The sequence below is a fragment of the Gordionus sp. m RMFG-2023 genome, chromosome 3 (assembly GCF_954871325.1).
Source record: "Gordionus sp. m RMFG-2023 chromosome 3, tfGorSpeb1-WG-v2, whole genome shotgun sequence".
NCBI classification, from domain to species: Eukaryota; Metazoa; Nematomorpha; class Gordioida; order Chordodea; family Parachordodidae; genus Gordionus; species Gordionus sp. m RMFG-2023.
In genome coordinates, this window is record NC_088777.1 from 15,133,914 (window position 1) to 15,149,139 (window position 15,226).

A 15,226-nucleotide genomic window follows, 5' to 3' on the forward strand; every position below is an offset into this window, starting at 1 on the left:
GCCACTATAACAAATTTTACATCATTAATTACACCTTTTTAATTATAATAGTATTCCTTTCATAAATTTTAAAAAGAATAACTTAAATTATTTTAGCTCTACTACTATCTATCAAAATATTGTCAATATAGTTTTTTTTTAGATCATGAATTCAATTTAAAACCCCTCATTTACTACGAATGCATTATTTTATAGCATATTGTTTGGCATGAATGAGTTTGTTAAGAATGTCTAACCCTTTCAAATTACATTTAAAAGGATAGCAGAAAGATTTATTTGGAAAATAATGTCTGATTGTTTGCCATATATAGATTTGGTCGATCATCAATATCATTGTAATAATAGGTCTATAATAAAAGTATTAATTTTAACCGCAATATATTTTGACCTATTTCATCTAAAAATATCCTAACTCCCATGAAGGGACCTACCCCCTACCCCTCTCAAAATAAAATTGAATATACTGTTCATACCCCCCCCCCTCCAGCTCATGTAGACGCTGATAGCCAATATTGTTAAATATTTTGATCGGAAGCAATTTTTGACTATTTATTAAGCAATTAATGATCTCGTAATATCCATTAACGAATTATGGTTAAATAACAAAAAAATACATTTCGGCTCAACATTAAATCGAGCAAACTATTGTGCCAAATAACTAGAGCCAACTCATTTAGTCGGCTTAAGCCTTAGCCAATTTTTACGACTAGGCTAAACCCCAAAAATTGTTAATAATAAGCATAGCCCGCATTTTTTTGATAATATTATGAATTATAAATATCTAAAAATCGATAAATTCCTATAAGATAATTATTTCGAATTCTCTGTTAATTATTTAATTATTATTGAATTACTCGTCCACTATTTTTTAAATTGGGTTATCGATCACAACTCTAGTTTGTGACTCGATTTGCTAGTGTAAAGTAAAAATTATACAATATTTTCAGATTATAAGAAGAGAATAAATTTTAAAAAATAGAATCTAATATTATTAAAGATAATTATTTCTACGCTAATATTGAAATATTCGTCCTCTATGCATAAAAATATCATTGAGTTAAATATTATAATTTTTGGGTTAATACTCGGGTCTATGGATTGGGTTGGTTGTGTTTCATTTTTGACCAAAAATCATGCTAATTCAACCCAACCAAGCATTTAACCACACTACCATCAGTAAATGATTTAAAATTAAGAGCTTCGGAATTTCTATGTCTCAATATGCCATATATATAAAATAATTATATTTTAACAATTTTAAACGAAATAGAAAATCTAACTGTGACTAATTTTTTATAGATAATACGTCTCTTGTTTAATCATGGTCCTTAATTAAAAAAGAGCCATACAAAAAAATAGAGTGGGAACTGAAAGATGAAGACTTTCTGTTTTATAAACTCTTATAGAATAGAATCTCTTAGGTCTCTAAGGACCCCAAAATCTGCACCGTTAAGACCACCTGGGACTGGTCTCACTAGTATAAAAAGCCAGCCTCTGGGTGTTTATAATATTGAAAGGAGCAAGTTTATAAAGATAGTAATATATTGAAAATAATATAGTATAGTTGTGAAAGTCAGATATAAATCACAAAGAGCAATGAAATTAGAATTCATGATAACTGTTTAATCGCATCCATACTTTAATTTAAATTTAATTATTTAAAAAAATATTATACTAATTATAGCGCGAATCGCCTAGCGATATTCCCGAAAATTTAATATCTTATTGCAATGATAAGATTAAATTGACTAAGTATAAATTTATGGATTTGATGGATCATTTCGAGAAAACAACGGTTAAAAAAATTGGAGTGTTTTATTTTCTTAAACAAATCAAAAAGTTAATACCCAAGTCAATATTGGATAAATATGAAGAAATAATCCCCTATATATATTGTAAGGTAATTCAATAAAGTTTTAAATTTTTATTTGTATACTATATCATTAATATATTTTATTCACTCTAAGAATAACCTGCAAAGGTCCATTTCTTTTGGTCCCCTCAAAATTAAAACATATTTGACCCTAAATTTTTAAGTTTGATATAAGAAACGATATGAAATGAACTGACGAATCAAATTAAATTATGTTTCTATTATTCGTATGAATACGAAATTATTCAATTCGTACGAATACGAGTGATACAATTATTGACCTATTTTTGAGGGCTTTATATAACGGATGTTTTATTAATATCTAAAAAATATATCAATATGAGTTATATTAATATAGATCCCTTCAATTTGTTTTGTGATCACCTCTTAAAAATTTTAATCCTATTTAAAAATATATATATTTATTATAGGGCAGGATCCGATTGTAAACAAAAATAACTTGCAAACTAAATATTAAAAAACATAAGAAATAGTTTTTATTTAATTTTTAAGTACTGGGCACCACTGTGGTACGCTAGGCTACTACCATTTATATAACAATTTAATTCATACATCATTGCTAAAAATAATTTGGAAAAATATCTACAGTTTAATTTTTACAGAGAATGTCTTTAATTTTAAGAGAAGGATCCATCCCAAGGACGTTCCGATCGAAGAAGGAAAAGTAAAAAGGCTAATAAAAAGATCTGGTTGAAGAATGAAAAGGGTTAATCAAAGGAGGAAAAGGTTAGATCGAAGAAGAAAAGCCTCTAAAAAAGAAACGGTCTGATCTCAAAAGGAAAAGTATCAATCGAAAAAAGGAAATTAAGATAAATCTTTAATTTCTAATCTGCAATTCCATTTCTAATTTTATATATCATTTTTATACGGCATTTTTTTAAATTTAGTATTTCTATTTTTCTTAGGTTCTCATTTTTGATTTTATTCCTTTTTGTCCTACGATTTATTTATGAATTATAATTTTTATATTTCTTTCCTGGTCATCTTTCTTATATTCTTATCATATTCTTCTCCTCACTATTTTTCATCTTTGAATTTCATGTCACCTTTCTTTTTTTTGCTATTTAATCTCTTCATTCATTTTTCATTATTAGAATATCTTTCTACACTCTTTATTCGAATTTCTTATATTATTATTTTTTGTCATTCTTTTCGTCTTCCGTATATTTTCTTATTTCTAGTTAAAAATATTATTTTTTTTTATCATCTTTCTTGATCCTATTATCTTATTTTCATTTATGATATTTCTAGTCAAAAAAAAATCATCATTATTTTTAATAATAGAAAATCTAATATTTCTGGATTTCGACGCGGTCGTCTTTATTAAAATAAATGGGACCGACAGTTTAAAAATTTTACCCCAAACGGTAAGACAAATCTAATGATGAATATTTAATATTTATTTATTGCGTTTGGTTTTACGTTTAGTCTATTGACGAAATGGAAAGAAATGAGGTAAAATAATTTTTGTAGATGCTATAAATAAAGTTATTTAAAATAGAAGAAAAAAATAATTAGTACTAGATAAATAAAAAAGTTAATTCATCAAAACAAACCAAACCAATATTTATACTATCCTTTTATCTTAATTTTAGAATTTTCACAATTAAAACTTAACCACTCATTTAGCACGTTGAATGACGCGCATGTGAGGTTTTTTCTCATAATCTCGTTGGTTTTTTTCTTACGAGGAAGCCTACAAAATCTTGTTACCCAGATAAGAATAATCAAGTAGAAGGCATTAATAAATCTCCTCCTATTTGTTCAATCATAAATATTAATTATTATATTATATAAAGATAAATTGCAACAAAAAATAAATACTTATCTTTTAAACTAGGATTAGTTAGAACCATATAAATACATAACATGTCATATAAACTTTTTTTTGAAAAGCAGACCATATCTCGATCATATATTTTTTTTTCTGTGTGATCTTTATATTCCATAAAAGCTATTAAAATTTTGCTAAAATCCACCTTAACAATTTGCATTTATTCTCATTTTTTATAAATAAAATAGATATTTGTTATTTAAATTAATCCATGTCATAAATCCCAAAATCTGTTTTATTTAATCAAATTATTTTGAAAAATGTCATAAGATTTCTAGCAATTTAAAAAAGTGATATATTAAATATGAATTAATAATTGATTATAAAGATCTTTAAAAATACATAAAGCAAAAAATTAAATACGCCATCTTGCGAAATAAATACATGTTATAAACCCTCGTTCTAAAAAGACTCGGGTTTAGTGAAAATCCTTGAACCAGTTCGGAGTTCAGTAAAAAAGGAGTATAAATTTAGTAACAGAACATCTGTTTTTTTTAAATGTACTTGATTATATATTTATTCAATGATTATAATTATAAATATAGAATACAAAGATATTATGGAAAATATATGAATTGAATTTAATCTTATTTTTCTAAAATTTTTACTTTTAAAAAAATAAATTTCTACCACCACTTGGATATAAAAAAAAGGGATAACTTTGTCAATTTTTTTTGTAATTTTTTCTTCTGTAATAATAATATTTAAAAAGGCACTATATAATTAACACTATTAAAAATAAAAATACAATTTCATAATTGCGTTCCCAAAAAGGAACCATAATTATATCTTAAAATTGCTATTTGTATTTTTTGACGTATATATAAAAATTTTTGGCTTCGTTTGTAAAATGCCAATTTTGGTGGCAGGATGTTTAAAAACTTATATGTTAATGTCAAAAAATGGCCGTTTGTGGAAGTTACTATTGGAATAAATAGGACATTTTAAGATTTTTTGTATTGATATTTTTTGTTTCTGCCTGTGTTAGTGGATTGATATTGATGTTTGAGATGAATGAAGAGATGCAAGTGTAGTCCCATATTAGTGATTATCCAAGAGTCTAAGATATAGTTGCCATACGGTCTTAAGCCTATAGAATAATTATTCCATCTTTCGTCTAGTATGGGATGCGTCCCAAAAACGACTATTTTAGAATGGAATGCGTCCCTTCCAGGCCTAGAAGAAGACTCTTCCGGAACGAAAATACTTTCACGACTGACGGATGTTTAGCCCAGTCTTCTACAATGATTTTCTGAGAAATCATTGGACCTATAGAAAAATTTAAGAGTAAATAGAAACATCATTAAATATAACGCAAAAGTTTATTAACTAAATCTATAAACTATCATAAATTACGTTGAGGAAACAGAAATATGTTATTTACCCAAACTAATTTAATAATATAGAATTTATTGAAGTTTGTATGAAACGAAGTTCAACGTGATCCTCTCTATTTCTTTCCCTCTCCATGCCATATTATAATTTAAATTTTTATAAACAAATAAAGTTTTAAACTTCTCATTTTATACCTATAAAACAATAGATTATGATTAATTCATTTGAAATCGGGGATGAAAATCTGAATCAAGCAGGCACAGGAATATACCTTAAGTAATGTCAATTTTTTGCTTATACTTTTGATTATTATGAATAATTGAGGTTGAAAACTTCTTCCATTAAACTAAGTTCGTATAATTATTTGAGCTCGCTCATTAAAAGAATAGAAACTGATTCCATTAAATGTGAATTCAACTAATTAAAAATGGTCGTGATTTATTTAAAAAAAATTTTCTTTTTATCAAACTTATATCTTCAAAAATGAAATAATTATATAAAATAGCCATTTCGCTTATTTACTTTTTTGACACAAAAAAAGTGGTAACTAAAAATTTCTTCATCTTCACCCCGTTTATATCAAAATCTGTCAGCATCATTTTTACGCAGCTATCTAGGCACTTTTGTTTCAATTAAACTCAAGCTAAATTAAGTGATATAAATAAAAGCCCTTACAAAGGTATATTGAAAAATATATCTATTAATGTAAAATGAAATTCTGTTAGAAAAATGCCTCATCGGCGCTATTTATTATAAACGGCAGGCTTGTTAATCGATCTTTTTAAAACGATCGAATCCCGATCACGATCTTTTCAGAAAAAGAGGATCGATATCCAGGATCGACCTTTTTTTAAAAAAAAGATCGTGATCTTTAAATTTCTGACCGATGCAAAATTAACTAATATATGTTATAAATTTATTGTAATTGAATAATAATATAATATAACCGATGCAAAATTAAATAATATAAAAATTAATTAAATATGGTAGAAATTTATTGTAATTGAATAACAAATATAACAATTATAATATATTTATTTATAATTAAAATTAGCTTTTAATAACAAATTTTTTTCTAAATTATCATCATTTAAACATCCGCGTCTTTCATTTAGAACATGTTTAGCAACAAGCGCTCCACAGGAGCGCTTGATGGCAAAGATGTATTATATTCAATAAATTTTTTTTAAAATTAGTATAAGTATTAAAAATATTCATGGAATCATTTTGAATAAAAAAAAATTAACGGAACAAGCATTTTGTACAGCATTTTTCCCAAAAAAAGCATCAATGTCATCCATACATTCATTTGAGGTATCCGCATATGGTTGTTCCTGCATATTTTCCAAATGGGCAACTAATCTTTCTTTTACCATCATATTTTGTCTCAGATTAATATAAGGCCAATTAAGTTTAAATTCAGGGTGAATCATGGCTGCCAAAATGTTACTGTCTTCATACATTGAAGGAAATCTATATTATGAAATGATAATTAATTTATTATTAAATAAGTGTTCATTTTATTCATATAGATCAAATCAAGTATCTGCAAAACTTAACCCTTTTAAATTTTACAGTCAAGTCTGGCACATCATCTATATGGTTTTATTTATATTTGGGTCATATCATAAATATTGATTAAATGTAAACTTAATACTTAATATACAAAGAAATTAACATTGTAATTTATTTACAAAGAATATTAATCAATATTAGCTTAAAATTCAAATAATCTAATAAATTTTTAATGTCTTCAAAGGCCCATTAATATTTTACTAGATATCAGAGGTTAGTAGAACTGGCCTGTTAAAAATATTTTACTAAATTTGCCAGATCTTTGCAATTTTTTAATATATTTTGCAGATATCTGATAATATAAAATAATTGCATAAAAAAATATTTGTATCTGAATCTAGATTCTATTTCTGTAGGACCTGCTCAACTCAGGAATGTAATAAATTAAATTTAAACATGTTGACATTAAGATTATCAAATAAAAAAAATTTAAAAGAATTACTTGTAAATGTCACTTTAAGTTCGAGGATGATATTTTGGAAGATGATATTATCTTCTTAGAGAGACAGCATTTGGTGCTTATCATATTATAAAAGTTGCTTTCATCCATTTCACATAAAGTAAAATACTTACGTAATTTCAAAAATGGTAAAAGATTCTCATTCTCACTTATATCTGCTGTTACATCAATAGTAGAAGCAATAGAATCTTCTAAATCTATAGACATTTACATTTACCTATTAAAATAAATATTAATATATTATTATAAATTTATATTAAATAACTTGTAAGAGCTCTAAATCTCGTAAAATTTAGGAAATGAATAAATATATCTATAAAATAAATGGTGGAATAAAAGTTGATAAAATATGAAGATAGATATTTTTTTTTAAATAATATTTTAATTTAATTTTCCAAATTTTTATTTTATTTATTGATTTTTAAGTAAAAAATTAATTTTTAAAAAGATCGGGATCGAATTTTAAACAAAATGATCTCAATCTCGATCCTCTAATTAAGTCAGAATCATAAATCTCGTAAAATTGACAAATTTGCGATCGAATCCAGGATCGTCGATCTTTTGATTCGATCTTTTAACTACTCTGATAAACGGAAACTTAATATAGAAAAAATTGAAAGTTTAATTTACAATGTTCGTTCTCCGATAAAATCTTTATCTTTTGTTGTGGGTAGATTTAAATTATATTCATTTTTTTAATATATATAGCATAAAATAATATTTTTGCAAGATTCAAATTTAATTATAAAAATTCAAATCGTAGGACTTTAGTTATATATATCTTAAAAATATATAATGCATATGGAGTGATAGCTAATAGGATAATCTTCCATTAAAGATGAGACCGAAGGCAGATTTTTATTTTATCACGGGTCTGGGTAAAGGTATGCAGCCAATATCATAAATTTTAATCAATATTCAAATCATATTTAATTTTTATTTTCAGTTATTCAAAATTTGATCACAGCTGTGTCCCAAATGGAGCTACGATTTCTAATGGTCGCACACGACATTTAGCTTTGATAGAAGATCTTAATTTGCCCGATCTAAGTGATTTAGAGAAATATGTAATAGAAATAATAGCAATGTTAATAACTATAAATATATTTTTTATGTAATAAATGCAAGGCTAACCGTAACAGCTTAACATCGATTATTTCTTTGTTACATAATTGATTGGCTTCATTATTGTACTTCAAATTGAAAGTTATCATTGTTTGGACTCTTTTTTATTTCATATGTATAGTACACCTGTTTAAATTAGGCGACATACTAGAGATCTGCAAGAGTAGGCCCATGCCGGGCCTATTATTTTTTTGAAAACAATCGGGTTCGGGCTGGGTCGGACCTAATATTTTTTAAAAAAATTCGGGTCGGGCCTTGGAATTTTTTAAATATAGATAAATTTATCAATTTTATGTTGAGATTTTTATAAAAATATTTGATTTTATTTATAGAAACTAGATGTCATATAACATATATCTTTTATTTTGAGTAATTATAAAAATTAATTTCTATATTTAAATAAATTCTGGCCGGGCCGGAAAAAATTTTAAAAAAATTTATGGTTTAGTTCGTGCACACAAAACTTTTTAAAAAAAACTTCGAGCCGGGCCGGGCTTAAAAAATTAGACCCGATGCAGATCACTAGGACATACCACCTAACTACTGGCCACATCAGGCCTTATCCCTTTCATAGACATGTTTTAAATATACATAAATTTTAATTTAATAAATCATTTATAATTTAATATATTTTGTTGGCTATCTATTGGGCAATTTTAAAGTATCTTTTATCAATTTATAAAAAAATATTTTATTTTTCCTCACTAAACAAAAGGATTTAATATTTGATATTAAAGTGAATGATAATTTCCTATCAATATTTTTTTATTCAATTTTTGATGTTTTTTCATAAATAATTAATTAATAATAAAATTTAATGTTATAAATTATCGCGATTGTCAAAATCTCTAGAGCAATTTTTTTGTGGATATATTCCCTTTTCATCTTTATTCTATGACTATCCCTAAACCAATGACATTGAAATGTCATTGAATACAAGTCAGATGTTTATTTATAGTAAGCGCCATGTTTAAGAGATACAATGATCATCTAAACGATAGCATACTTATATTATTTATCATAATTTATTTTGTAATTTAAACATCACGATGCGATATCGTGCTATTTTTGATAATAATAATATAAATTCGGCTTTGGATTAATGTTGTTAACGGCTCGATTTAAGCGGATTTTTAAAAACGGCTAACTAAATATTTATTTAGAAAAATATTATGCGCTTGAAGATTTTGTTCATAGATGGGACAAAGGTTTGGACATCTATTGCCAAAATTATCATGCGCGTAATATTTTTCAGCCGTTTTTAAAAATCGGCTTAAATCGGGCCGTTTAACAACATTACCTTGGATATATTTTCTTTAGCCGCAAAATATATAAATCCATAGAGACCTGGATTTTTTTTAAAAACGTTTGTTCGGCCTGTCTGGGTTTATATTTTTATTTCCAGTCCCGGCCCGGATTTTTTTTTAAAATTTTTCGCCTGGATTTCTTTAAAAAATATAACGGCCTGTATTTCTACGCCTTTGGTTTTAAAAAAAAGAAAAAAAGATCACATTATCTTATCTCCCCATTTGCCATAAAAAGAGTGAGCATCATACTTTCTATTCGACTGGTTGATTTATTATTTCTTGTTCCTCTTGTTATTTAATATAGACATTTATATAAGTATCAGTCATTTTGCTTTCTCTTCCTGGAAACATACTTAATTGCCCAAATTTGGGGCAGAGATACTTATCTAAAATATACTTTCTTTAAGAAGTATATTATTTTTTGAATATTGAGTGTATCTTTGTTGCTTTTAAATTGATTGTATATCACTAAAAATAATTAATTTGAATAATATTTTACTAGAAATATTTTATGAGAATCGAAAATATGGAAATAATATGTGAATTAGTGGAATGTGATATATTGTTCTATGATACACAATTTTTAAATATACTTAATTTATTTATAATTTTCATAGATAATTCCGATTTAAAATATTCGACCCGGGTATTTTTTTCAGGCCTGATTATATTTTAAAAAAAATACGGCCCGGCCAGTGTACATGGGCTTAGAGCTCTCCCTACATGTCTCTGATATTTTTATTTTTTTAAAAATATATTTAAAAATAAGGTCTATATATCTTACAAGGATCAGATATGCTCAACGTATTCTAGGCAAGATGTCTTCGCAAAATATTACTTTTTTACATGTAAATGCGCATTGTGCTGCCCAGATCAAGCTCAACAATCCTTAAATAGCATAGAAGAATATGAGATGGATATAGTAGATGATTCTCTTCAGGGTTTAACAAAAATCTTCAAATTGAAGATGATCGACAAAATTGAATTTTTTAAAATAAAATAACATTATGAAAAGATTATTATGCATAAAAATATAAAAATCTGCTTGCAAAAGGTTTCTTACAAAATAATTTGTGATTTTAGGTAAAATTTGATCAAAAATCCTGTTTAAGCCTTCTCGGAAATAATTTATCTTTAAAAAATTTTCTTAAATTAAAATCTATAAAGATTATTTCATTTTGAGCAAATATAAAAAACTCGTTCTTTTCCATTCTCTTTTTTTAATTAGCAAAATCAATGACACATTAAAGTGATCATTTTGATCGATGATTTTAAAAAAAATCTTTGATTAATAAATTGAATATAATAAAATAAATTGCTATGATTTTAAATAGCAAGTAATTTTTTTTTCTCACTTTGTTTTAATCGTTATTGAAGTTATAAAATAGTTTTCAGTCGAACTAAAGAAATATCTTAAAAGAAATTTGTATTGTTGAAATTTTATCACTCTTGTTTAGTTATTTTCTTAATTTACCCTGAGAATATATTTGTAAGCAATAGTGTTGCCCCGATTTGGGTTGATTTTTAAAAACCCAATTAAGATTTTAGCCAAAATAATATTATGTAAGCCTGAGATTTTGTTCATATACTTAAGCAAAATTTTTTTTTGAGATGAATAATTATGATATTCCAAATTATTTATAAATAATATATTATTTCAGTTTAAAAATTTGAAATATTATTTTAAAGAAAATATTAACATTTTGATGCCTTAATCTTAATAACATTATTAAATATTCTTAAAATTGACAATTTACTATGAGATTGAAGTAGAGCTCGGATTAAATGCCAATTATTTTAGTTAAACTAGAAGCAAAACAAAACCCCACTTTTTTGCCAAGGTCAAGGGATAACTAATTAAGTTAAGTTAACGGCTTTGTTTACTATTTATGATTTTTTGATAAAAATGGATATATATATTTTCCACCGAATTTCAATTTTTTTTTACAATTAGTTCCCTTTTACATCTGAGAGGAAGTATTTATAAATCAAGCCTAAGATATATCATTTTACAAATTTTTTTAAAAAAGAATAAGAATGATCCGACAATATAAAAGTTTTCATATGAATAAAAAAACAAAATAAAACCAAAAATCGAAGCAAAACAAAAACCACATTTTTAAAATTAAAACAAAATATTCCAATTATTTAGGTTTATTTTTGGTGCGAAATTATTTTAACTTTGAGTAAAAAAAACGTAATCAATAAAATTGGTTGGTGCTCCTTGCGAGCATAAGGGTTCATATAGGCCATAGATTTTTAGAGATTTAAAAAAGTTTGTTACTTAGAATTTTTCAAACATTTTGGATTTTTCGGTAGTTTAATTAAACAGCATGCAAGCATGATTTATTTTTGATAAGTGGTTATTGAGATATCAAGTATTATTTAATTTTGATCAATACGAAAAATTTCAAAACATTAGAATTTTGACATAAATCAGGGTTCTGGATACCGGAGCTGGTTCTACCTCTATTAGTAAATTAGTTTTTGATTAACTTCAAGTTAACAAATTTTCGCTAAATAGTTTAAAATTCCTAAAACCAAATTCAGGTCCAGAACCCTGATATAAATGATATGATAACTCTTATAAAATAGTTATAAATGAATCAAGTTTTAAAATAATTAGATACGAAATGGATGAATGTATCAATATATCTTATAAATATCATGATGAAAATAAATTAAAGACAGGGAATATAGCAGTTTAAAATTTGGATCAATTCTCACCCCGTGATTAATCTCGCGATATTTTATTATCAACATGCTCCGAATGGCTAATAGTCCTAATAATGTAAACTATTTTTTAAAAATATAAACCAGAGTATCTACCAAAATACGACTTTCATGGATCTAATTTGGATCCTGCACAAGTACAGAAATACCAAGAGGTCTATTTTGATCAATACCTAAATGCAAAGATTCGTATGTTTATGTTTGGTGTGCCCCCGACATTTTCCCCTTCTAAAAATATAGTCTACAACAGACTTTTGAAAGGAAACATGAAAAATAGCATGCCCAGTGCACTAAACCAAGCTATCATAACACGTGATAAGTGGATCGAATACGAAATAGCGTACGAAATGGGCAAAGCGTTTGCAAGTGGAGATGTCTTGAAGTTTTGAATGCCGTGATATTATTCTTATATCTGATAGTTCTAATAACTTCTTTTGAAGAGTTTAAATTGTTTAATATCTTGGAACTCGTTTAATTTTATATATTTTTTATTCAATATTCATTTCAACACAATTATTATTTTAATAAACATTTATAACCGATTTTTATTATAAAAATTGTACTGATTAGAAAATATTATGGCAAACATGAGATCTTACTAGCTGTGCATTGGTATAGGATGGCTATATTATCGAACGTGTTGAATTGTGAGTCAGAGGAAATCATCTATAAAAATAAAGTTTAAAGAAAAAATATATCAATTTTTCTGATTTAGTTGGTATAACGTGATATTATTTTAAAAATAGATTTTATTTTCGGACGGGCAATATAAATTTTCATTTTAAATGAGCATATTTTAATAATATTACAATTGTCACTTGATTACTAAATTTAAAACTTTAATTATATAATATAAATAATTTTTAAACAAAACAAGTTAAAATTATTTTAAATATGATTTTGAAAAATTTATAATATTGCAAACTTCGAATTTAAATATAATAAAAAACGAATATTTATGAATGAGCTAGTGTTGTTAAACGGCTGGATTTGAGCTGACTTTTATAAACGGCTAAGACGCAATATTCATAAAAATATTAAGTTAGGGGACTTTAAAAAACGGCTGAGGCGTTTAATTTTCTATAATGGTTCCGGTCAGTTAAAGCATATATCAAAAAAACACATTAGAATGAGCCATTTTAAATATTATTTTTACAATTATGCAATAAGTTATTTTTTAAATATTACTATTGGGAATTCCTGAACTGCTCCGTGAAAGTTCTCGTTGCTTTCCCGTTCCATAATCTAAGTGCCGTTTTCAGAAAGCTTCGTTTCATGCCCATGTTTTTAATATAATTTTATAAAGTCATGCTCATGCATAACAAAAGATTTGATGATAAAATCCCTTCTGAGTTCCGCATCATTTAAGACTTCGGTAGATTCAGGATAAACGGGCAAATAAATTTACATTAAATCTGGGCAGGGCAGGCTATTAATTAGTTTTTATCAAAATCTATTAATTAACATTAATTTTTGAAAATCGATATATACAATTTTTTATTATGCAGTGTTTAGATATTTTGGATGCCGCTTACCCTTTGACTCAATTCGATGAAACTAAGATTAATAGATCTGTTATTGGTTCTATGAGGAAATTTTGTTCAACCTGAACCACTTGAACTATCCTATAATACTGTTAAAAAATTATTAATGTCGCCATACTTTTTTTATAAAAAATAATCTTAAAATATGCTGATTTAAATAATGTATTTTATTTTTAATGCAAAATTTCTTATAAATGTTTAAATCTATCATTTAAAATAACTCAAAATAAATATGTTGGTACCTTTTGATAGCTTAATTCTATATTTGACTTAATTAGTTCATCCTTTAATTAATTTTAAAGCCATATTTTATATCATCAAAAATATACAAGATATTGTATTTATTTTAAAGAATTTATATTACATCTTCGCAAATTTTAAGTTTTAAAACTTTATGGAAACCTAAAAATAAAGTTTGCATTTACTTTCCTATTAAAAAAAGGCTTACTTTTTCTATATAGGTATTCAAATTTAATTTTTTGAGGTTTTGAACACAACCTTAGCAAAATAGTATGTACTGAATCTTGGGGAAAGAAAGATTGCTTTCTCTTTTTTTGCGAATAAAAATTTCGTTTATTAACGCAACTAAGGTTGGTATTGATAACTATTTCTTCAGTATTCTTAAACTGCACACTGATTTTCAAGTCTCTCGGCCAGATTAATTTTTTTTATTTTCGAGCTCGATCCGGATTTTTTTATCCAACCCGGCCCATCCTGTTTTACATTTCATACGCCAGCCCGGATATATATAATTTGGGCCTTGTAAATGATTTCATAGGGAAATTAAAGATATGAGAAAGCGAATAAATGAATGAATTTTATTTTTTATTAACCCATTACTTTTTTAAATTACACTGTTTTATGACCCACACCGACCTTGGCTCGAACTTGTAAGTTGCTTATTCTGATTACTAGTTGTTGGCTCAATTTAACCAATTTTTAATTAAGATTTTAGCAAAATGATGTTATGCAAGCTTCGAGATTATGCTATCTATATGCAAAATCTCCAAGCTTGCCTAATATTTTTTGGCTAAAATTTTTGGGCTAGTCGTTTTTAAAAATTAAGCCGTTTAGCAACACTACTTATTACCGTCTCTCCAACTTCCTTCTTCTGGCTGAAATTATCAAAACTAATAAATATAATCATTTAATCACTCTCACATTAACTCCAATCGTATCAGATACTCTCGGTTCATTTTGATCGCAGATATTCAAATCTATTGAGCGAAACGTAAGATTATACTAGCCATCCCCTTTTATCTGCGACAAAGAATATCGATTGGGATTTTTCGTTCAAACTGCATTTCTCAGGGATCATTGAATCCTATTAGTCCTTATAATCATGAATAAGTATTTTTTCCTCAGGGCAAAAATTTTTTTAAAAATAAGTTGTCGAAGAAGAGCTAAAAATTGTTTTTG